The sequence below is a fragment of the Euleptes europaea genome, chromosome 5 (assembly GCF_029931775.1).
Source record: "Euleptes europaea isolate rEulEur1 chromosome 5, rEulEur1.hap1, whole genome shotgun sequence".
NCBI classification, from domain to species: domain Eukaryota; kingdom Metazoa; phylum Chordata; class Lepidosauria; order Squamata; family Sphaerodactylidae; genus Euleptes; species Euleptes europaea.
This window is the reverse complement of record NC_079316.1, coordinates 41,356,682-41,380,951: the sequence shown is the minus strand read 5'-3', so window position 1 is coordinate 41,380,951 and position 24,270 is coordinate 41,356,682. Positions and strand designations below refer to the sequence as shown.

The 24,270-nt window shown below is 40.6% G+C and overlaps 1 protein-coding gene across 1 annotated transcript in view; it reads left to right on the top strand.

Annotated features, from left to right (window-relative positions):
- The window catches only part of CLSTN2 (calsyntenin 2), a 451,209-nt gene that overhangs the window by 110,346 nt on the left and 316,593 nt on the right, over positions 1 to 24,270 (top strand). The window lies entirely within an intron of this gene.

Here is a 24,270-nt window from a genome sequence, read left to right as displayed (position 1 = left end):
GATCACCTGGAAGAAACAAGAAATGTTATAGCACCTGTCACTCAAGGCAATGTATAGAATGAACATGTCTTTGAGCTTATCCTGTAGTGCTAAAATCCTTTGAAATAAATTCGGCATTCCTAATTAGAACAGTTGGGAGGCAATGGCAAACCACCACTGTTCTCTTGTCTTGTAAACCCTGTGGGGTCACCATTTGTCAACTGTGACTTGATGGCAGTTTTCACCATCACCACAGTACTCATAATACTGATTTTATTATTTTTTATTTTTTATATCTCACTTTTATCCTCAATGGGGATCCAGGGTGGTTTATCACATAGGTCTCCCCTCCTCCACACTATTTTCCCAACAACAGCCCTGTGTGGTAGATTAGGCTGAGAGAGTGTGATGAGCCTAAGGTCACCTTGCAAGCTTCCGAGGCAGAGCAGGGATTCAAACATGGATCTGGGAGATCCTAGTCCAACATTCTAACCATAACAGCATGCCTGCTCTCTGTATCTAAAAGCATATATTTTAATTTACGTAACTTCCATCACTCTCCCCAAATAATGACACCCAAGAAATCTTTAATTATAGTATCAAAATCGTATTGTAGTTTTAAATGAGTTGTGTTTTATAATTTGCCAGTCTCTAGCTGTTTGTGAAAAGGGATATATTTCACATTTTTATGTTAAATAACACTTTCTCTCAAGTTAAGAAACTAGCGGAATGGAGACTACAGCAGTGAACTAATTCCTTTCTCAGAAATACCTTCCTTGGGGAATGTTATTCTCTTTCAAGTTGAAATCTTAATGATATTTTCAGTGTAGGGATTAATGTAGGATGCCTTTGCATTAATAGACATGCCCCTGCTGCTGTTACATTCGATAAAGCTAGCCCATTCAGTGATAAGACTTACGCTAAGAGATTGGGTCGGCATTTGTTATTTCAGTCACATCGCTGAAATGGAAAACATACTGTCCTGTGGCAAGAGTCAAAATTAGAGGTGACTTTTTAATCAGTGATTGCATTATAGCCATCATACGTATCAGTAACTCACCATAATGAGACTATCTTTTCAGATAGGAAGCCTTGATGACTGATAGATGGCATACCACAGCCAACACGTACCAGAAACTTAAAAAAAAAAAAAAAAGATCTGGGTGGGTGATTTTTTATTACAGTTGACAATAAGAGCTAACAAATGGGAGAAGGTAGGTTGGCAGCTGCTGGTTTATCACACGGGGCTTTATTTATTTAGATAGATTTAGATATTTATACCCCACTTTTCACCAGAAGCAGTGTATGTCATTCTTCTCTTCTCCATTTTATCCTCAAGACAGCCCTGTGATGTAGGTTATGCTGAGAGTATGTGACTAGCCCAAGTAACCCAGTGAACTTCCATGGCAGAGTGGGGATTTGAAATTAGGTCTTTCAGATCCTACCATCCACTATATCATTCTGGCTGGCTGTCATTAGACAGGAAAAAGTCATTGTGAAATAAAATGATTGTGATACAGAGAGCAGCTATTTTAGATGTTGCTGAGTGTCATTGCCCGATGGAGTGTTTTGACATTTTTTTCTTTGAACTCAGAGCCCTAAGCATATCAAAAATTGTGTTTTTTTTTAAGAAGCCCTCTCAATGTCAATAATAGTTTGCTAAGTTACATGGAGGATTGCTGTCTGAGAAGCCTGGCACTTCAAGGATGCATAGAACTCTACTCACTTCTTTGGACTCTGGACTATATATGGAGCTAGTGTAAAAAACCAAAATAGCTCATGTTGAGATAATTACCCTAACCATACTTATTTCTGAAACAGTGGATGAACAAAAGACACACCGCTGTACTAATCCTGGCAGCACGTTCAGCTCTTCTGAAGATTCAGAATGGGTAACAAACCACCTAAACACCACAGTAAAATTATACTGGCCTCCACGGAGGGAAAAAGAGCAGCTTAAAATAAATAAAAAATAAAGCAGTTTAAAATAAAAACCAAAAAACGGGGAAAACGCCCCATTGAACAAAGCGAGGCTGTGCCACCAAAAAAGGTGGTGCAGCCATGCTGCAGCTCAAGGGGGCATTCCCGGGGTGAATGGGGTTAAGAAGCAGTCCAAAGGCAGCTCCGCCCCTGGGAATGCCTCCCCCACACTGGTGCAGGCATTCTCTTCTGGGATTTAGTTCCCAGAGTGGCTGTGCTGGTGGTGGGGGCTGACAGAGCTCCATGGCTCCCAGATGACGATGTGTTTGCCACCGTGCCAGCATAGGTGCCACTTTATTCTGTGATAAAGTGGCACCTATGCCAGCACGGGTCTCACCAGCTCCTAAGGAGATTCACCCCACCTTAGGGTGGCATACCTCAAGATCTTGTTCACACACACTGCTACCCAGAAGTGTATATTTTCTGTTCTTAATGTAAATCTAAATATCACTCCAATCTCACAGTGAACTAAGTTAAATATGAACAACCAGTGTAATGCAGCTACAACAAAGGCTAATGCGATCTTGGGGTGTCTCAACAGAGGCATAACATCCAAATCGCAAGATGTCATAGTCCCACTGTACATTGCATTGGTCAGGCTGCACCTGGAGTATTGTGTGCAGTTCTGGAGGCCTCACTTTAAAAAGGATGTGGACAAAATGGAGCGGGTGCAGAGGAGAGTGACGAGGACGATCAGGGGCTTGGAGGATCCAAGCTCTACGAGGAAAGGATGAGAGAATTGGGAATGTTTAGTCTGGAGAAGAGAAGGTTGAGGGGGGACATGATTGCTCTTTTTAAGTATTTGAAGACTGTCACTTAGAGGAGGGCAGGGAGCCGTTCCTGTTGGCAGCAGAGGATAGGACTCGCAATAATGGGTTTAAATTGTGGGAGGCAAGGTACCGGCTGGATATTAGGATTTTTTTTTTTAACAGTAAGAGTTGTCCAACAGTGGCATCAGCTACCTAGGGAGGTGGTGAGCTCCCCCTCACTAGCAGTCTTTAAGCAGCGGCTGGAAAAACACTTGTTATGGATGCTCTAGACTGATCCTGCATTGAGAAGGGGGTTGGACTAGATGGCCTGTATGGCCCCTGCCTATGATTCTAGGTATCAAGAATTCCCCCCCCCCACACACACACACACACTATATCAATTTAAAATCATCTGTCTTAAAGTGTGGATATTTTTGCCTGGAACATGTCATTTTAGTTCACATGATCAAGATTTTAATTGTAGTTCACTGTGAAGGGCTAAAATCTTTCAGTGTTAGATGATTTCATTGTTTCTCTTTTTAATGCATTATTTGCCAAATTCATGTCCCCCCAAATAGTACATGAATATGATCCCTGGTTAGAGCATTGCAGAATCTTGGGATCTTCTTTCAAATTCAGCCACATTTCCTATTTGGCCTGAATGTAATTTCTCCTTGTGGGGATTTTGTTGTTTGCTCTGCCAGCGCATATGCCCAAAAAAGAGTTGGAAAGGTGGTAGCTTCAATTTTCCTTTTGAAACAGCTGACAGATCATTTCCAGAATTCTTTATGTCGTTGTCTTGCAGCTCTAAGTTAAGTTTATTTTGCCGGTAGTGATGTCTGCAGGAAAAAAGCCACTTCTTACAGCCATTCATCAATTCAACAGAAACTCCTAGATTCTGGCAACATGTCCCTGAATCTTTGTTAAAAAATACTTTTTTCCCCTTGTTCAGCCACTTTCTATCTTAGTGGAGCAAGAGCAGTCCATGCAGCAAATCATTCTTCCTTTTGTGACCCAAATAGTTGTCTCTGCAAACTTTTTATTTTGATGGTACGGAATCTAACTGCTCACACTGTTGATGATTAGCATTTTAATATTCAAATCCTAATGATGATTACTGAATGAGAAGCCCCCCTTCAAGGCAGTTACTTAATGAGAAGCCCATCTCCTTGGCAAGGAGCAAGAAACCCATTTTTATGGCCAGTTATGGAGGCTGCTCTTTCTATAGGGATGGAGATGAGTTTGTGAATGAACATCTATCTTTCTTCTAATGTAGGGTTGCCAGCCTCCAGGTACCAGCTGGAGATCTCCTGCTATTACAACTGATCTCCAGCCAATAGAGATCAGTTCACTTGGAGAAAAAGGCCACTTTGGCAATTGGACTCTATGGCATTGAAGTCCCTCCCTTCCACAAGCCCCGCCCTCCTCAGGCTCTGCCCCCAAAACAACCTGCCAGTGGCGAAGAGGGACCTGGCCACCCTATTCTAATGCCTGCATGCAAACATGAGAAATGTCCTCCACAGACATTTTCCCCATCAGATGAATATGTTTAAGAAATCTACTTTTGCTTTGAAAAGTTTAAAAATTATTCTGATAAAGATGCACTTGACGTCTCATCAAGTTAAAGAGAAGAAGCCGACACTGCTGTACGTAATTTTGTGATCGCTCACTCAGTTCTGAATTCATTACTGCTTCACGCTGAGTGACAGTTCTCTTTGATATCTGAGGGCCATTAACAGCTGACACAACTTGAGGTTTGCATTTGGAGTTCTTGGGAAATAAACCAGCCACCTCTGAGGAAGCCACGTTTCCATCTTCAGCTGGCATTTGATATTTAGCTGGAGGTGACTGACCTGAAACAAAGCCAGCGTTGTAATCTTTGACTCTCTCTTAGGTTCCAGGAAAACTGATTGCTCATCTGCCAGTTTACACTTCACCTCTATTATTTTGTTTGGAGCTTATTCTCTTCTTGATAATCAACAATTTATTTCTGATTAATTTTGTAATATTTCTCAATGTTCCCCCCTCCCTCCTCACACATGTACATACACATACACATTTGCAGGAAAGCTATGCCGGAATGGCCAGTCATATGCACACAGTGCTGTTTCACTACTGTGAAAAAAAAATGTTGCTTCTTTTTAAAAATAATAATGCAATGCCTTCTGTGTTTTGGCTGGCTGGACTTGTGATCATGTTGTATATCATTTATCCGATTCTAGTTATGTAGAATAAAACAGCATTTTGGAAGAGAATAGACAAGGGATTTGTCTCCCTGAATTAGGTAAGGGGAAACAAGCTGTACTCAGTCCCCTCAGCAGGTAATCCTTGTCCTTGCTCTGGTGTAGCGCTTGTATGTCGCCCTGTGCTGACCACAGAGATGTGTTTATACCAATAATGGTAAAAGTAATTAATTACACAAATATATATTTTTTGGTTGCATGAATGCACAAATACATCATTTATTTATCCAAAAGCAAAAAAACAAACAAACAAACAAAAAACCCTGATCCCACAGGGAAAATAGTTCAGCCACGTATCTCCGTATCCATAGTCAGTTGTACTGTTGACACAGTCTTTATCAATCAGTTTGTTATCGTTCTTAATTTTATTAAATGAAAAATAAATACATCCATTTGAAATAAAATTAAAAAATAATAAAAAATATTGTGATAAGCAGAAAAAAGAGGAATGAGAAAGGCAAAGGCAAAAACTGCTGTGATGTTTTAGCATTTTATAATCATCATCTTCTTTTGCACATACATAATTTGTTCTTTCTGAGAATATCTAAGTGCTTATTGTAATTCTAAATTTTCTACTATTTGTGGTAAAGAAATACAGATTTTTTCTATGTTCAACAGTGATTCTTAAAAGAACATAAGGAATGGGTTCAAAAATAAAAAGTGTAGGTAACCTTAATCTGCAAAGTTTCTCATCATGCAACATTAGAATATCAAAATATTTAACCCAATGCTTATTTGTAGTATGACAAAAAATGTTGGAGAAGGAGGAGGCACCAAGGATGATAAAGTGTGAAAACAGTTCTTTCTTTTGTTTATTTAAAACAGTTGGATGTCGCCTTTGACCCAACTCAGTGTCCCCAAGGTGGTGAATGTTAAAACATGTCAAATCTGAAAACATTTTAAAAAGCATTTAAAATGCACACACAAACACACACACACACAGCTTTAAAAATTACACAAAACACATAAACACAAAAAGGGGAAGAGAGCCGTTGATCATTACTGAGGGAAAGCCAACAAAAACGAAACAAAACAAAAAGTTTCACCTGCTGGCAGAAGACAACAATAGTGGGAGAAGATAATTCTCCATGGGGAAAGAATTCCAAAGTTTTGACACCATGACTAAGAAGGCCCGTTCTTGGATTTTCACCTGTCTAACAGTAATGTCATCCAGATGCTACCGGGACATGCACCACAGTTGCAAGATCTTTTCTGCCCACCCCTGGCCACTGCTTCCACTTATTTATCCAACAAGAGACCTAGGCCACCAGCACCCCCAAGTTATGAACTTGCTTCCTGATCACATTAATCTGAGATAAAGACATAATGTATTTGTTTTGTTGCATAGGCTGATATATATGCATGGTATGTAGATTTTTTTTCATTTAGGCTTGAATTTTGGCCACCATTGCACTATTTTAAGATTTTTGCAAAACATCAGCATCCAATGGGGCATTTTTCAACTCCTCCTGAAAATCCTTAAAATGTTTATACTTAAACCTCTTATTTAAATGACAGTTGGTCCATGTTTGGGTGCTACTATGTATGTGTGTTTTGCACATACTTTGGCTGAGAAGTTAAAATTGACAAAGCTAGAATGCTTTTTCCACATCATTAAATTTTAACATTTCACATTTTCAAGTGTTTGGCTACTAACATAGCATTACTTTTAATGAGAAAACTCCAAGGCTGATTCCTCGCCAGCTGTCACAGTTAAATAGCTTGACATTAAAAGGTATTGCAAGGAAAGAAAAAATAGGACTATAAAGAGATATTAATGACAAAATAAAATGTGTGTGTGTGTGTGTTAAGTGTAGATAGATATTTATGTTTAGTGTTTCCAAGATATTTATGTTTAGTGTTTCCAAGGTAATAACATTGTATCAGCTCTAGAGTAATTAATTTTTTTAGTGGAATATCTCAAATAATCTGTTATGTCAGAAATTAGTTCTCTTTTAGATTGCTTAATTCTAAATTTAACTCCTTTTTGTATTTCTTGTAATACAAATTTCTAGAGTATTGTGTGTGAGACAGCCTAGCAACACCTTTGGCCATTTGGCTTCTTCCCCCTCTCCCACTGGGGAGGTCTGTGCACCAGTTTGCCCTAGTTTTCCTTCCTTTAGGCTGAATGGAATATAGGGCTGGAGTAGCTTCAAGCAGCACTAATAGGATGTCATTCTTGTGTCTTTTAAAGACTCAATTATACATCCTTTGTACCAGGAAGGGACATGTTGGCTAAACTGCAGCAAGCCATACATTCCCACCATATCCTAGCCATATGAAGAGGCAGCAGGTTGCTTGGATAAGGCTTCCTGCTGAGTAAAGAAAGAGTGAAGCAAGTAGGGCTGTCGATTCGGTTTGTCCGAACTGAAAAAACAGCCGAATTTCCCCTGATTTGGGGGTTTTCAGTTTGGATGGAACCGAATTTTTAAAAGGTGGGAAAACGAAGAGCCAAATTCGGTGAGTTCGGGGCAATCACTGAATAAATTCGGCAAATTCGGGGGCTCCGAATCAGCAGCATAACCGTCAGTTAGTAAGCAACTAGCAGCATTCTCCCGCGGCCCATCGGTGGCCAAGCTGGTTTTTTTCTGGCCAATCAATCGCGGTTGAGTGCGGGAGCCCAGCTGCTACGCGGCCTGGGGAGAGAAAGAGAGAGCATCTGTTTGTGTGTGAGAGAGATCCCCGTGGGGGGAGGGGTGCGTGTGCACATTCACAGCTTTCCGTGGCTCCGGGGGGCATTTTTGGAGGTAGACGTCCCAAACTTTCAGGGTAGCTTGAGGGGACCCTTCTTGCAAGAACCCCCAGGTTTTGTGAAGATTGGATCAGAGGGTCTCGAGATATGGGGCCCGGAAGGGGTTGCCCCCCCAAAATCGCCCACAGGAATAAAGCCACTTAAAGCACATTGGCGGCATTCCGCGGCTCCAAGGGGGGCATTTTTGGAGGTAGATGTTCCAAACTTTCAGGGTAGCTTGAGGGGACCCTTCTTGCAAGAACAACCAGGTTTTGTGAAGATTGGATCCGAGAGTCTCGAGATATGGAGTCTGGAAGGGGTCACCCCCCCCAAAATCGCCCACAGGAATAAAGCCACTTAAAGCACATTGGCTGCATTCCACGGCTCCAAGGGGAGGCATTTTTGGAGGTAGACGTCTCAAACCTTCAGGGTAGCTTGAGGGGACCATTCTTGCAAGAACCCCCAGGTTTTGTGAAGATTGGATCAGAAGATCCCGAGATATGGGGCCCAGAAGGGGTCACCCCCCAAAAAATCGCCCACAGGAATAAAGCCACTTAAAGCACATTGGCGGCATTCCTCAGCTCTGGAGGGCATTTTTGGAGGTAGACGTCCCAAACCTTCAGGGTAGCTTGAGGGGACCTTTCTTGCAAGAACCCCCAAGTTTTGTGAAGATTGGATCAGAGGGTCCTGAGATTTGCCCCCCCCCAACTGCCCATTGGGATGAATGGGATCAGGCAATCCTGAATGTGCATCTCTACAGAGTTGCAAATCCAAGGCAAAACCTCCCGTGCATAAATGGCCAGAGAGTTGCGAGAGATCCTGAGCAGCTGCTGCTGCCCTGCTTCTTCTGGAACAGAAGACATCCACAGTTTGACCCATTTTGGGGCTTTTATCTATAACTTTTTTCCTGTGTGTGTGTGTGGGGGGGAGCAGATTCTGTGTGTGCGTGTGAGGGGGGAAGCCAAAGTGGGGTGGGTTTGATTGCCTCTGTGTGGGACTGTGCTTTCTCCTGTTTTCATCGGTTGCCAACTTTGTCTGGAGTTAACTGTGGGTCAGTGAGTCTCTTTCTGGCTGGCTGCTATTGTTTCCAATGGGCTGTGCAGCCGCTCCTGTTGTTTCTAATGGGCTAGCCTGTCATTCGTTTTAGTGCATCCCCTGTAATGTATTTTCAGTGGAGTCAATGTAAATCAACCGACATTCCCCTCTCCCATTATCTTCAATAGGCTGGGCAGCCTCTCCCATTGTTTCCAATGAGCTGACTTGTCATTCCTTTTAGTGCATCCCATGCTAGTTACGCTGTTTACTTACGCGTTGAGCGTTGTTGGATGCACTTTTGGCGTAGTTACATTGGGTCTTAGAAGCCACAGACTGGCTTCTACTGTGTGTGTGTAGGGGAGCCAAAGTGGGGTGGGTTTGATTGCCTCTGTGTGGGCAGATGGGTGGGGGGACCCCTTCTGGGCCCCATATCTCAGGACCCTCTGATCCAATCTTCACAAAACTTGGGGGTTCTTGCAAGAAGGGTCCATTCAAGCTATCCTGAAGTTTTGGGACCTCTACCCCCAAAAATGCCCCCCAAAGCTGTGGAATCCCGCCAGTGTTCTTTAAGTGGCTTTATTCCTGTGGGCGATTTTGGGGGGGTGACCCCTTCCGGGCCCCATATCTCAGGACCCTCTGATCCAATCTTCACAAAACCTGGGGGTTCTTGCAAGAAGGGTCCCCTCAAGCTACCCTGAACGTTTCGGACCTCTACCCCCAAAAATGCCCCCCGGATCCACGGAAAAACGCAAATGTGTTTTTAATGGCTTTATTCGGCCGAATTTTTCCCCGAACTTGGACTGGGCGCTGAATTCCATGGATCTGAATTGGGGGAGTTCGGACATCGGCATTTCCCGAATTAAAACGGGCTGAATTTTGCCGAATCTGAATTTTACTGAATTTTTTTTTCAACAGCCCTATAAGCAAGCAAGTACCTGAAATTTAAATGGTGAAAATACATCTTTACTAACTGGCAGATTCACATGGGGGTAACTCTGCTTCCAGAGAACTGTCTTATGGGTCATTCAGGTGTTTGTAGATCAAAGGTAGCACCTTGGGTTATGTTTGGAAATAAACTGAATTCAGTTCAATATTTTAACTTCTGCTCAGCATTTCAGAAATATATTCCTGCTGGCCAGCCCCAGTCAATCTGGTTGCTGTGTTCTGAAGTTTGCAATACAAGCCAACTTCAAAGGCAATGCTACATGAAACACATTACAAAAATCAGGCCTAGGGGTTACCAGAGTATGTGAAAGGTAGTTTCTGTCCAGAAGGGGTCTTATGTTAGCTTTATTCACCTCCAGCAGTATAGTGGAGAAGCAAAGATTTGGACTTTTCACAACCCCTATTTTCTTGTGTCTCTCCTAAAAACATCTTTGCTGTAATTCTTCATGTTTTAAAATGTGTTAAAAACTTTGTAAGATATTGACAGAAAGGTGTCATAAATATCCAAAACATATAAATAGGATACTTTTTCATGGGTATGAAACTGTGTAACCCTTGAAAAAGTTTCATAATTGCAAAAACAAAAGATTTACCAGTATGTACTATGACTTCAGTGTCATTTAGACTAGTGCAAGTCATGGATAGGGTCGTCATGAGTCAGAAACAGCACTTAATATACACAAGTGCTGGGGTGATAGAATTGATTTTAATGAATTATTTTGTGTTGCCTCCTGCTTGACACCAGATATTGTTTGCTTGCTGATATTTCAAAAGTAATTGAAAAGTTTTCTTCAGCAATTTATAGGCTATGAGGAGTTGCCAGCCACAATGATGAAGGAAATAATTCTGAATTTTTTTTAAAGTATTTTAAATAAATTTTGTCTGATTGGGGATGGTGCTTCTTTGAGTTCGGCTGCAGATTTGATTTTTTATGTGACTCTACATCAGCAAACAGCAGTATTTCTTTGAATCCCTTCTAATTATGTTTCTTATTGATCAGTTCGTTCAACACAGGGCTAAGTATAGTCAAACTATTAACCTCTGAGAGGTCTGCTGTATGCTTATTCGAAGCTCTTCGATGACTCTAAAACAGTAGATAATGCTTTGGAAGTTTTAGAATGTTTGTGATGGAACTGATGGGGCAAGTTAGTGTCTTTTGAAAACAGATGCCAGGTTTGCTTAGTGATAAGATTACAATGTGTCACATTTGAAATGAACTACTTTGCCTATGTTAATATGGTAGTACAGATGACAACTGAGGCCAGCTAGGGCTTTCCCCCCTGATGTTAATTCCCCCCCCCCATTCCACTGTGGCTCAGTGATAGAGCCTCTGCTTGGCATGCAGAAGGCCCCAGGTTCAATCCCCGGCATCTCCAGTTAAAGGGACTAGGCAAGTAGGTGATGTGAAAGACCTCTGCCTGAGACTCTGGAGAACCGCTGCCAGTCTGAGTAGACAATACTGATTTTGATGGATCACGAGTCTGATTCAGTATAAGACAGCTTTATATATTCATAGACATGTTCATTATTTTTGGAAGTACAGATACATGCTTAAATCCCTTCCATTAACATTCCACTTCAGTACTTTTTGTGTATGCAATGCATCTTCTGCTGGATCAGGAAGAGAGTGTTGGCCTCAGGGTTCCATTTCCCCATGCTGGATCTCTTCATCAGCATTTAGGGATGGGTACATGCTTCTGGTGATGTGCTAAACTGAACATAAGATTGGTGTGTTCAAAGCTGGTCTTGATAAGCAGCTAGATGTGCAACATTTTGGGTTTGATCCCAAGAACTTTTCTGTTGGTTTCCGGTCTACTTTGTCCACTTGAAAAGACTGAACTAAAATCATGGTACTTGCATGTACAAAAGTCATGTGGAGTGAGGACTGTACTATGGAAGGGAATTGGGTGAGAATGAGTGGAAATGCTGGCTGGATACATCTCAGTCTGCAATATATTGGGAGCTCCCTATTGTGTGTGAACATCTGCAGGTTGGAACTGCTATATGTAGACAAGGAAGTGATTTCCAGGAGCACTTTAGTTCCATAGATGGAAGTACATAATATGACCAAAAGGTCCAAATGTCTTGATACTTTAAAATATACACATACCATGCAATATTTACCTGGATGCCAAACTTCAGATGGCAACTCATAAGTCTTAGTACAACTATGTTCACAGGTAAAAGCAAATAAACATATATCATAATTTGATTTTGTATCATTATACTGTGTATTTGTTGTGGGGTTTTTGTGTATGAAATGAAATAAGTTAATGAGAATTATTTGACCATTCCATTTATCAGTATTACCTTTTGCTGAGTTCCCCCCCTTCTGAGATTCCTGCACTTTGTGAGTTTTAATTTGTTTAACTTCATAAAACAAATTAAGCAATAAGCTGAATGACTGTACAGGACATCAGAAGACAGATGCTAGAGTTCTCTTACAGCGTAGTCAAGCCCTCTGTATATAGTTATGCATAATCATGCTTTTTGTAAACGTGGACTTTTTGTCACATTTTCCTTCCATGATATAAATTTGCCATGACAGTCTTTCCAGTAAACTTTCTCATTTTTTAAACACTGTTGCTTTAAAAAAAAAACCCTCTTGAAATCTTATTTTGTGGAGAAATTTTATTTTCCTTTGAGTGGTCATATATATCAATGACATCTGTAGGACAGTGACAGATTTAGAGAGAATTCATCAAAGCTTTAGAGTGTCAGCTGTAGTAAATCCAGTATTTCTGACACTTCATTTTATAAAACCCATACTCCTATACCAAAGATTAAAAAATTGTTGTGCAAAACAGATCTTATTTTGTATTATCCAGTCACATATTTGTATGACTAGAATTTATGCTAAATTTGTCTTTGTGTTGAAACTATTATTATTTTAAAGCCAGAATAACTCTCAAGAATAATAAAGTTTACACTACAACAGCATCTGTAACAGATAGTCACTCACTTGTTAGGGAGGAGGTTCCACAACAGCTCCACATTATTCAACCAGCTTTTGCACAAGTTACAACTTCACTCAATAGTCACTTTAACAGTGCAATCCTATGTAGAGTTATACTCTTCTAAGTCCACGGAAATAAATGCTTGGAAGATTCCAGTACATAGGATTTCACTGTATGTCTATTGTCATTCAACAGTGTATTTTTATGGAATAATAGCAGTTGTGTTTTGCCACATCATGTAAAATCACACAGTATAAAACAATAGCTGCAATTCACCTTGGGTTGCCAGCCTCCAGATGAGGCCTGGAGTTTCCCCAGAATTACAACTGATCTCCAGAATACAGAGGTCACTTCCCCTGGAGAAAATGGAAGCTTCAGAGGGTAGACTCTACAGCATCACTGCCAAGCTCCGTCCCCTCCCCAAACTGAGAGTTGACAGCCTTTTTTATTTTCAAGCTCCCATGACCCAAAGGTCTTAAGCAGTAAATGGGGAGCCTTTGTTTCTTTAAGGAAAATATGGTAGAGAGATACTTGGCTACCACCAATGTTGTTCTTGGATCTCTATCCACCAGCAAAAAGGGGACTATTTTATCTTTTGTTATGGTGGAAGGTAATTTAATTAAAATAGTGGTAATCCATTGATCGCGATAAGAATTGTATTGGGGACATTCCAACATCATGAACTATGAAATAGTGTGTCAACTCTCTTCATAACATATGGTCAAGGTCTATCTGAATAAGGTAAGTTATCACATCTTCCATTTAACACCGCTGAAGGAGCAGTGTTCAAGCGAGAGAGCATAAAAGCTCTGGAGCTGGCAACCCTACAGTGTTCTGAACATAATTTATTGAATCCTACCACTTTGCTTAGCCAAGTTTGAAGCCTTCTTCTGGCCCAAGGAGTAAAGTTGCCAAGTCCCTCTTTGCCACCGGTGGGAGGTTTCTGGGGTAGAGCCTGAGGAGGTCAGGGTTTGAGGAGGGGAGGGACTTCAATGCCATAAAGTCCAATTGCCAAAGTGGCCATTTTCTCCAGGTGAACTGATCTCTATCAGCTGGAGTTGTAATAACAGGAGATCTTTATCAGCTGGAGTTGTAATAACAGGAGATCTCCAGCTACTATCTAGAGGTTGGCAACCCTACCAAGGAGACTTTCTCCAGTGAAAGAGGTTCTTCTACTGGATGGGATCCTTGGGCTGGAGGATTGGTTTGTTTGTTTGTATGTTTGCTTATTTTATTCAATTTATACCCCACTCTGTTTCCTGGCCAGGGCCGGGCTCAGAGCAGCTAACAATTACCCCAGGTAGGTAATAACATAAGAACAGTACCAATAATCAATATAACAGAGATCCCTGAAGAAGTAAAAAAAGCAGTGTAGCTCCTTTAAGTACCTCAGAGTGACATTCAGAGACCCTAAATTGGAATGTGCACCCAGCAACAGCTAGGGCCTCTGCATTAAAGACAGTGGGGTCCATTTTATGTTTTTTTTCTACACGGAGGTTTCCTTATAGACCCTGTCCTAAAACTATACAAAGGTAAGGTCATACCACACTTCCTTTATTGAGTGGATGTATGGGGCTGGAAAGATGATAATAAATTTAGAATCAATTCAAAATTACTTTCTCAGGTGTATTTTAGCTCTCCCCAAGGGGACTCTCGCTGCCCTGATGAGGGCTGAAACATGTATTCCCTCGCTCAGGGTGCGCATATACCTAGCAGTATTAAAATTATGGGGAAAACAACAGCTAAAGCAAAATTGTTTAGCAGTCAATCATTTAATATCATGCTAACGAAAGATCCACTATGCCTTAACATCTTAAATAAGATATTATTTCAATATTCGATTCCAGATGACCTTTTAGGGCTATCATCAGATTATTCCCAACTTAAAGACTGGTTCTTCAAATTTGATGCCCTGATGGACAGAACACAGATTCTGAAATCGGGAACTGCTCCTTGGTTCAAACTTCTCAAAACTGACCATTAGAGCTTCTTATTTAGCAAATATACCAAATCCAAAGCTTAGAGCAGCCTTTACATCCCTACGGTTTCAAACAATGCCAACGGCTGTATTGACCGGGTGTTATTGCCGAATTCCAAAAGATCAGTGTTTTTGCATCTGTGGAACATCTGCTCTGGAGGACTTATACCACTAGTTATTTGAATGCCCTCTATATGTGGAACCCATGGCTACATTTCTTGCCAGGTTGGTTTCTGGCCTAAATGCTTGTCCTAGTGCTGAGAAATTAGTATTTTTGTTAAAAGACACTGATGGGTTTGTTTCTTATAGGACTTCCCTGTATGCTCTGACAGCAAAGAAAATATGGTCCAATATGTTTGCTAAGAGAGCTGATCCTTCAAGTTGATTTAGGGTTGCCAAGTGCCTGGTGGTGGCAGGTAAAATCCCGCCAATCCACCGGGCTGCCTGCCGACCAGTTGAGGCTGGCGGCAATGTGTGCATGCATGCCCACACGACGCACCTACATCACTTCAAGGTTTACCCGGAAGTGACACGGACACTCTAGCAGCCTCCACAGAAACTCTATGGAAACTATAGAGTTTTGGCAGAGATTGATAGAGCATCTGCGTCACTTCCGAGTAAACCTGGAAGTGACATAGGTGTGTCTCGCGGGACGCACCACGCTGCACGAAAGCTCCCACCGATGGAGCTACAGGTCCTGGTAAGCCTAAATTGATTGTAATGGTTGCTTTGTCCCATTGGCAATTGGGACACCACCACAATTTTTAGTTATTATTTCTCTGTATGAATCAATTTAGCATAGTTTTATTGTGTATATTTATTATCAATCCAGCATTTTATTAACCTCATATTTCCTTTTATTATGTATCTGTGGTATTGTTGACTTGTTTGTAATGGCCTATGGATAAATGCAAATAAAACTATTCATTCAGCATACTTCAGTCTCACTGAAATCAATGCATAGGATTGCAATGTAAAACTGGTTTAACTGATTGCAATGTAAAACCTGGAAAAGTTCTTAGGGCCATGTGATCAATACACATCAATCAGTTATTGTTCCTTTTAATATTCATATAGTACAAGAAGCAAATCTGCAGCAGCTCTGGAACCTATTATCCACAGGCAGTCTCCTTCACTTCATACGATGAATTTCAGCACTGCATCTACAAACAAATGCATAATTGAAGAAAAAATGTGTCATACATGCAATGACATAGATAGAAAACATAACTGTTACTTTAAGGCAATAAGATCTATTAATATTTAAGGATTGTAGCATAATAGAGGAAAGAAATTTTGGCCCCCTTGGCACTCCAGCTCAGTTTTGAAATAAATGCCAAGTCCCTGGCATTCAATTTGACCATGTACAGTTAATTTGGCATTCAAGTCTCAATCTAGCTGGATGAAAAGTACATCATGTATCTTAGTCATCGTCTCTCAAAGATCAGCTGCTGTCAGAATACAATAAAAAGTAACAGGCTAGCATATTACAGTGAAGGAAAACTGTCTGGTTCTGCTCAGTGATGTGAAGCAAAGCATAACTCTTGAGTAAATATTCATTTTAATTTGCAATTTTATATAGATGTCATTGTATTTTATTTATTTATTTAAACATTTATAACCTGCCTTTCCTCATGTTTTAAGGCAGCTTAATTTAAAGGATTGTTCCCAGTATTTAATGTATAAAATATAAAAGTATATACAATATAAAAATATTTTTATTTTGAGCAAAGCATTAATATCAGGAAGATGGGAGGAGCTGAGGATAGGGTTGCCTACCTCCTGGTACTAGCTGCAGATCTCCTGCTATTACAGCTTATCTCCAGCCGATAGAGATCAGTTCACCTGGAAAAAATGGCTGCTTTGGCAATTGGACTCTATGGCATTGAAATCCCTCCCCTCCCCAAACCCTGCCCTCCTCAGGGTCTGCCCCAAAAACCTCCCACCAGTGGCGAAGAGGGACCTGGCAACCCTAGTTGAGGAAGAACCATCCTCCAAAATATTCAAAAATGCTTGTGCATAAGGCAATGAGGGAACAGCAACAGCAGCAGACATAGCTGTAGGCTTCCCAGTGGCATCTGATTGGTCACTGAGAAACATGCCACTACCTTAAACTGTTTTTGATATGATCCAGCAGAGCTTTTGTATGTTCTAAATGCTTCAGAGATCAAATCCTCCATGACCTTGAGGATGTGGAAGTAGGTCATAAAATCACAAAGCTGAAAACAAACAAACAATATATTTGTGAATAATTCCACCTGGTCATAAATCAACCTGAGCTATTGTGTTTATACTTTCCCCCCCTAATCTGGAGTAACAGATTTCTGTGCCATTTCCAAGGTTAGCTGGCTCCTACTGTGATGCAGTTCATATTTATGTGAAAATGAGTTTCACTCCCATTCTCCTTTCTTCATAAATTTTATAGTCTTAAAGTTTCAGCAGCCTGATAGCTCAGCCTAGCCTTATCTCTTTGGAGCTTAAAAGCTAAGCAGCATTGGTGATAGTTAATATTTGGATGGGAGACCACCAAGGAAAAGCAGGGTTGCTAATCAGAGGAAGGCAATGACAAACCACCTATGCTTATCTTGTGCTTTGAAAAGCCCATGGTCTTGGGGTTGCCATGAGTTGGTTGTGATTTGATGGCATACAATATTATTGTTGTTATTATTATTATGGCTTTATTAAACAGTTATTTTCATGCATACCTCTTTTGTTTGTGGTTAAACAGTATAAAAGTAAAAGTGACTTGGGAAGTAAAGAAGTCTAATAGTTTGGAATAAAATCGAAATTGCAGAATTTGTTTATGTAATCAGGTCAAGTGCGACATGGAGGAGGAAATAATTATGTTGTAAGCCACTTTGGTTCTCCATTGGGGAGAAAGTGGGGTATAAATATCTAAATAAATAAAAACATCTTTGTCCATATTTCACATATGGTAAATTCATCAAGAATATTTGTGATTGCACCAAACACTTTAGAATTTAGGGATTAAGAAGTAGCATAATTATGGTTTCACATGTTTTAATGTATCAGCTTTGCAAGGCAATTGGTAATTGTGTGTTCACAGTGACATCTCAGTGGCAACAAAGATCACATCGTTTTGGCAGTGGTTCACCTGGAAACTTTTTTTTTTCATTTCACAATAATAATGGAATGGTATCAAAATTCTCCAGTTCTGATTCTTACATAGGGAAAATATGTTAGATTTACTTTGAACAAACAATTCTACCCTATGAGATGTCCTTAGGTAAATCAGATGAGTGTCAGTAGGAGTAATCCTCCCAGTGAATTCATGGGGAACAGGGATTTGAACCTTTGTAAAAAATCTAGTAATGCACAAAGGTGTACATGCCATAGGAGAGGGTGACACACTTTTAATTTTGCAGAACTTGATTTTTAGATAGAGTTGATATTTCAAAATTGGTTTAGTTGCTGTGCTTCAGCTCTTGAGCATAATAATCACTGTACAACCAATACCCAAAGAACTTAGAAACAGCTGGAAATCAGAGGGTGTTGTTTCCTATGAGTTTGAGTCCTCTCTTTTAAGAGATTAAACCATATGGGAATATAATTATCATGTATTGATATGTAGCCTGTCCCTTATAACTACAATAATCTAAAATGTAGATTAATTAAGAATATAGCAATTGTGTTTCCTGTAGATGGGGAAAAATGCCTTTTTGATAAATATATAAATGCTTTCAAACCCCTACAGAGTTTGTAATCCAGAATTTCTCTAAAGTCTGTCAAGAGGTTCTCTTCAGAGCTAGGGCTAAAAAGCTGGTAAATCACTTTACTTCACGGCACAGCTAGAGCTATTGGAGTTCCTTAACGCTCCGCATTTCCATACCTCAATGATATTGATTTCTTTCAAGGATAAGCTTAGAGCTGAATGACAATTTGATGAACCAGAAGGTGCAGACATTCTTTTTGTTAATTCATTTCTTGTACATTCCCATCAACAGCCTTTAAGAAGAGTTTCTCCTCACTTCCCAATTCATATGCACAAAGAAGAAATTACCAGGCAGCAAGGCCTAAAGAATTCATCTATGTATGAATAGAGAAGAAGGCTTTACCCTGGGGAAAGAGAGAGAAAAATAATATTTTGAAAATTAGATTACATACTATTTCCTAGTACATACTATTATTTGCATGTGTTTTTTAATTTTCATATTTATATAATAATTTCTCCCTTTTCTAATGTCTTTGAGAGAGCCATTGCGGTGTAGTGGTTTAAGTGTCACACACTAGGGTTCAAGAGACCCAGGTTTGATTCCCCAAACTTCTATGAAAGCTCACAGGGTATCCTTGGGCCAGGCCCTCTTTCTCAGTTGTTGTAAGTATAAAATGGAGGAGGTTAGCAAGATGTTGTAAGCGTCTTTGGATCCTCATTAGGGAGACAAGAGGGGTATCAATAGCTAAATATTTTTAAAGGAATCTCTGAAAAGAAAAATCCTAAATATGAAAACTGGCTAAATACTAATCTGTTGTTAAATACTGACCTGTTGCATAATTAATTAAATTGTTTGTTTCACTCTGTAAGAGTTCCTGAATTTGATCAAAGAAGTTGCACCTTTGCTATGAAGTAGGAAAGAATCTGTGCTGCTCTCCAGGTGCAACATTTCTGTTACTTAAGATACATGGTGTAAGCCCTGGAAAACAACACTGGAAGCTAGAATACAAAGTAGTTTCAGGTATTCAACAAGAGTTTGCTTTGGCTTTGACAGAAGAAGCATCCATGAAATGTGGAGGAGGAATATAGTATTAGTTCATTATGTAAATTATGTGGGTAGAATCGGCTTGAGTGAGTCAACCTATAATTAGGGCTGTTGGGAAAAAAATCAGGAAAATTCGGGTTCGGGTTTAATTGGCCTTCCCCTCCCTCCGTGAAAACCTGAATGCCGAAGAATGCTGAATTCCCCTGTACTGGTAAAGGTAGGAATTCGGCTTTAAATTCGGGATTCCTGAAAAATTCGGCCATTTAAACTCATTAAACCCATTTCGTGGCTTTCTGCAGCTCATGGGGGGCAGTTTTGCAGGCAGAGGTCCCACATTTTCAGGGTCGCTTGAAGGGACTCTCCTTGCAAGAACCCCCAAGTTTGGTGATGATTGAGTCAGGGGATCCAAAGCTATGGGGTCTGAAAGGGGTCACCCCCTTTCTCCATTAAAACCAATACAAACGGTTTTGAATGCATTCCTATGGAGAAAGGGGGTGACCCCTTCCAGACTCTATAACTTCGGACCCCAAGACCCAATCTTAACCAACTTGGGGGTTCTTGCAAGGAGAGGCCCTTCAAGTTACCCTGAAAATTTGGGACCTCTACCTGCAAAAAAGCAAAAAAAAAAAAAAAAAAAATCCCATTGCTTATCATTGGTGAGAAAAAAAGCTGTTAGCTTAATTGCAGTGACCCAGATCTCAGGCTAGGTGTGAAGAGAAGGGGGAAATGCTAATGAGTTCCTTCTCACCAGTGATAAGTAACGGGAATTTATTTTGCTCTCCTTGCAAGAACCCCCAAGTTTGGTGAAGATTGGGTCAGGGGGTCCTGAATTTAGGGTCTGGAAGGGGTTGCCCCCATGCTCCTCCACTGAAATGCATTGGTAAAGTGGCTGTGTTCAGAACCTTTAGTGTGATCTTTGCAATATATCTTTGCAAAGTTTGCCCCTTGCCTCCATAGAGATTCATTGTATCGGTGTGACCCCTTCCAGACCCCATAACTCCAGACCCCCTGACCCAATCTTCACCACACTTGGGGGTTCCTGCAAGGAGAGTCCCTTCTAGCTACCCTGAAAATTTGGGACCTCTACCTGCAAAAATGCCCCCCATGAGCTACGGAAAGACGTTCCTGATAAAGCTGAAATTTCGGGAATGGCAAATTCGGCTTTGCCAACCTCCTGGATTTTGCTGATTCGGTAAACCCAAACCAGAAATGTACTGAAATGGCATTTATTCAGTATTTTTTTTGTTCAGTTTTTACCGAATCAACAGCCCTACCTATAATGCAAATGAAATTAATGTTTGGAAATATAAGAAAACCTTCACTAAAATGATAGCAAAGTAGCTGGTGCCAATGACCTGTACCAGACTGTACAATGGAAGAATCCAAACACACACTTTCCTTGTCCCTCCTTGCTCTGCACCAGTATGATATACATAGCTTCATCTTTTCAGATCTGCTCCTCACCTCTTATAATTAGCACTGAAGTGCATGCATCCATTTTGGGTATTTTACTATTTTATTTGGATTGGTAACTGATTTTTAGTTGCCTTGTGGGGCAGAGCTTCATGTTATCCTTAAGTAAAAAGGCACGTTTAATACAAGATAAATTTAGTACAGAATTTGTACTCTCTGTACCATCTATTTCTTTATCACCTCCTTGAATGTATGTGCTCAGTATAAATACAACTGAAATAAGTCAAATCAGAAATGGAGTATTTAAGGCACAGCAGTACTGAAAGGTATGACTGAGTCCCTACCTTTCAGTTTCTTTCGATCTTTATTTCAGTGTGTATGGATATATGGCCCACACCAGAGAGAGTTCACAACCTCCTCCAAGCTTTATTCACAAACAATCTATTCTAGATAGAACTCTTTCACTGTGCTCATGTCAGAACTGACATCTACTGTCACAGCTTCAGAGTGAATGTTCTTTTCTGTGACTTGAAATATACTATATTTTTGTCAAATAATGATGACTGATCACTAAGAAGGGAAAGAAGACCACTTTTTTGGTAATATTTCATTATCCTTTCCATGTTATAATACAGAAAACACAGAGAAATGAATTCCAGAGCATTATTGAATCAGAAAGGAAAGAGGGCTAGTACAAAAAAGTGTGCTTTCCTATCAATCTGTGAGTGATTTTCCCATTCTTCAAGGAGGGCTGTATGGTACTATTCTCAGATATTTGCTACAAAGCTGAAACGGGCATTTTTTTTGTTCCTGTGGCACATTAAATGCATTTGTAAAGAGACAGAAAATTGCTACAAGAACAGGATGTTTTTCTTTCTGCTCGTTCAGTGTAAAAGCGTTTTCAAATGCTGTTAAATAAAACATGCTAGTGTATTTTGTCTATGCTTCCCCCCTCAAAAAAAAAATTATTGAAAGGATGTTTCAGTCTTGTATTGGTGAGATCTTCCAATAGGTGGTTTTCTTTGTCCAAAAAATGATGCATAAAATTTAAAGAGTTGAGTATTCTGACAGATTATTCTTCTACATTCTGTGTCAATGCAAGTCCTGATTCACTAAAAAGTAGTTGACGTTCCAGTATAAAAGAAAATATTATGTGTACAAAAAATATGTCAAACAACAAACATGAATTAAATTAGCATCTAGCTTTAGACCTTGCAAGAGGGGTAAAATAACATCTAATGCTGATCATAACACTGTATCTCTTAGACCAGGGGTGGGGAACCTTTTTTTCGCCAAGGGCAATTTGGATATTTATAACATCATTCACGGGCCATACAAAATTATCAACTTAAAATTAGCTGACCAAGCCCCAAGCAGGCAGCTGCCCCAGATTACCCCCCCTACGAGGCATCCAACCAGTGGCGCACTCGCCCACCTGATGGTACAGGATGGTGTGTTACACCAGCTGGGCGTAGCCATCCAGCTGCACACCAGAGTTGCTCCTGCTCCGCATTGTCAGGGCCGGATTCTACAGGGGCCAGATTCTCCTGCTACCGCCACCTGCAGGGGTGAAATGAGGACACACTGGCTAAGAACTCGCCCCTTCATGTATTCTGGTCCTGCCTCCTTTAACCCCTCCATTGTTGCTACTTCCACCCCCAGCCCTCTTGTAGTACAGAAGGAATACGTTTCTCCACGGCCCAGGTAGGAAAGGATTAACACAGTTTCTTGGGTGGTCCTAGCAGCTCCATAGCTAACAACTCTTCTGCAAGGGGGGGAAAGGTTCCTTTTATTGGCAAAACAAACTCACATCCTCCTTGGATAGAGGCTATTCCTGTCCGCGGGAAGGGACAGATCACCAGTCTTAGAACCTTCTGAGCTAGAGATCTGCCAGGACCCACGCAGGGCCAGACCAAATGATTCTGCGGGCCTTAAATGGCCCCCGGGCCGGACGTTCCCCACCCCTGTTTTAGACCAATCTGTTATCCCCACCTAGATCAGAATTAGATGACTTTCTTAAAAGGCATTCATATGGTGTTGATCTCATCACAGGCAAGGTTTTTTTTTTAACTGATGATGGCCCATATATGCAAGTGATTGTTATCTATTACAACAGGAACCATTATGTAATGAAAGCCTCAATTGACCAGTACCATATGAAATTACACCAGTGCATCATAAAACTTTATTCCATAGTTTAGGGAGATTTGTCTTTCCCCCTCTCTCCAGGCAACTCAGGATTTTTCTTTCCCCCATAGTTCTATAAGGCCATGATATACTTTCTATTATTAAGATGAAGTCCAATAAACAGCATCTTGAGAGATAACAGCTTCCTTATATTTCACTGTATATGAAACACATTGCAAAGATTTCTTTTACTAAATTTCAGTCCAGTAGCACCTTAGATATGTATCTAATGAAGGGAGCTTTGACTCTCGAAAGCTCATACACCATACAATCATGTTTGTCTCTAAGGTGCTACTGGACTGGAATCTAACTGCTACTGCAGACCAACATGGCTACCCTTTGAAACTTCCTTTACTTAAGTTTATAAAGTATTATTATCTGTTGGGCTCTCAATTGCTGCTTTATGGTGGGCAATCTACCACCCATTGCTCCTGTTGCCTGCCCACTCTCAGCTGTGGGCAGGCAAATAAGGTGCATCACCTTATTTCCTCCCCTCCACCTACGCTCCCTGCTCCTCCCAGAGCCTTGCTGCTGATCAGCTATTTTTCCCAATCAGCTGTTTGGCGCCAGGCAGGAGGACAGGGAACAGTTTTCCTGCCTGTTTTGCCTTCATTGTTCCTGCATTGGGGAGGTCCTCTGGGGCTGCTTTTTTTCTCTGCCACCCCAGTTGGTGCTGCTCGACAAACCGGACATAACATCATCATGAAGTTGACACTGATCTTTGCCCCCAACCCCACCTCCCTAAACCTCCCATTGGTTGCAAGGAGGGACCTGGCAACCCTAATGATCTGCCCGTCATTAATCTTGAATAGTGTTGTAGCAATCTTTCATACTTGAATTATTTGTAAAATGGATTAAAGCAATTTTTATAAAAACCTATATGTGAATTTTCCCCTATACTTATTTTATTAATTATAGATACAGCTTAGTGGAAGATAATTTAGGTGAATTGCTCTTTTATGAAAAGGAAAATATTTGGATTGCTATTCAGTTCTCTCCAGAAATATTTGCTTGACATTGTAGAAAGATAATGCTAACTACCCAAACCTCTGATAAATACAGCATTGCTTTGGCTTTACAGGTGACATTTACTTAAATTTGCATTAAAAATGCTTGCTGTATTCTTCAAATCCATGTATGGAGATTGTCTTCCTCTTTCTGACTCCTTGTTGCATTAATGGCTGGATCTAGTTTTTCCTGCCCCACTTATTTCTAAAAACATCACACAGTTGCTCTACCTTTCTTGCAGCCTTCATCCCTGTTTCCTTCAGCTCCCTGCTTCCTCCACACTTACTCCCCACAAGCTCTCCATCTATTATCTAGTAAGCTGTACAACTTTCCAAAGCTCCCTTAAG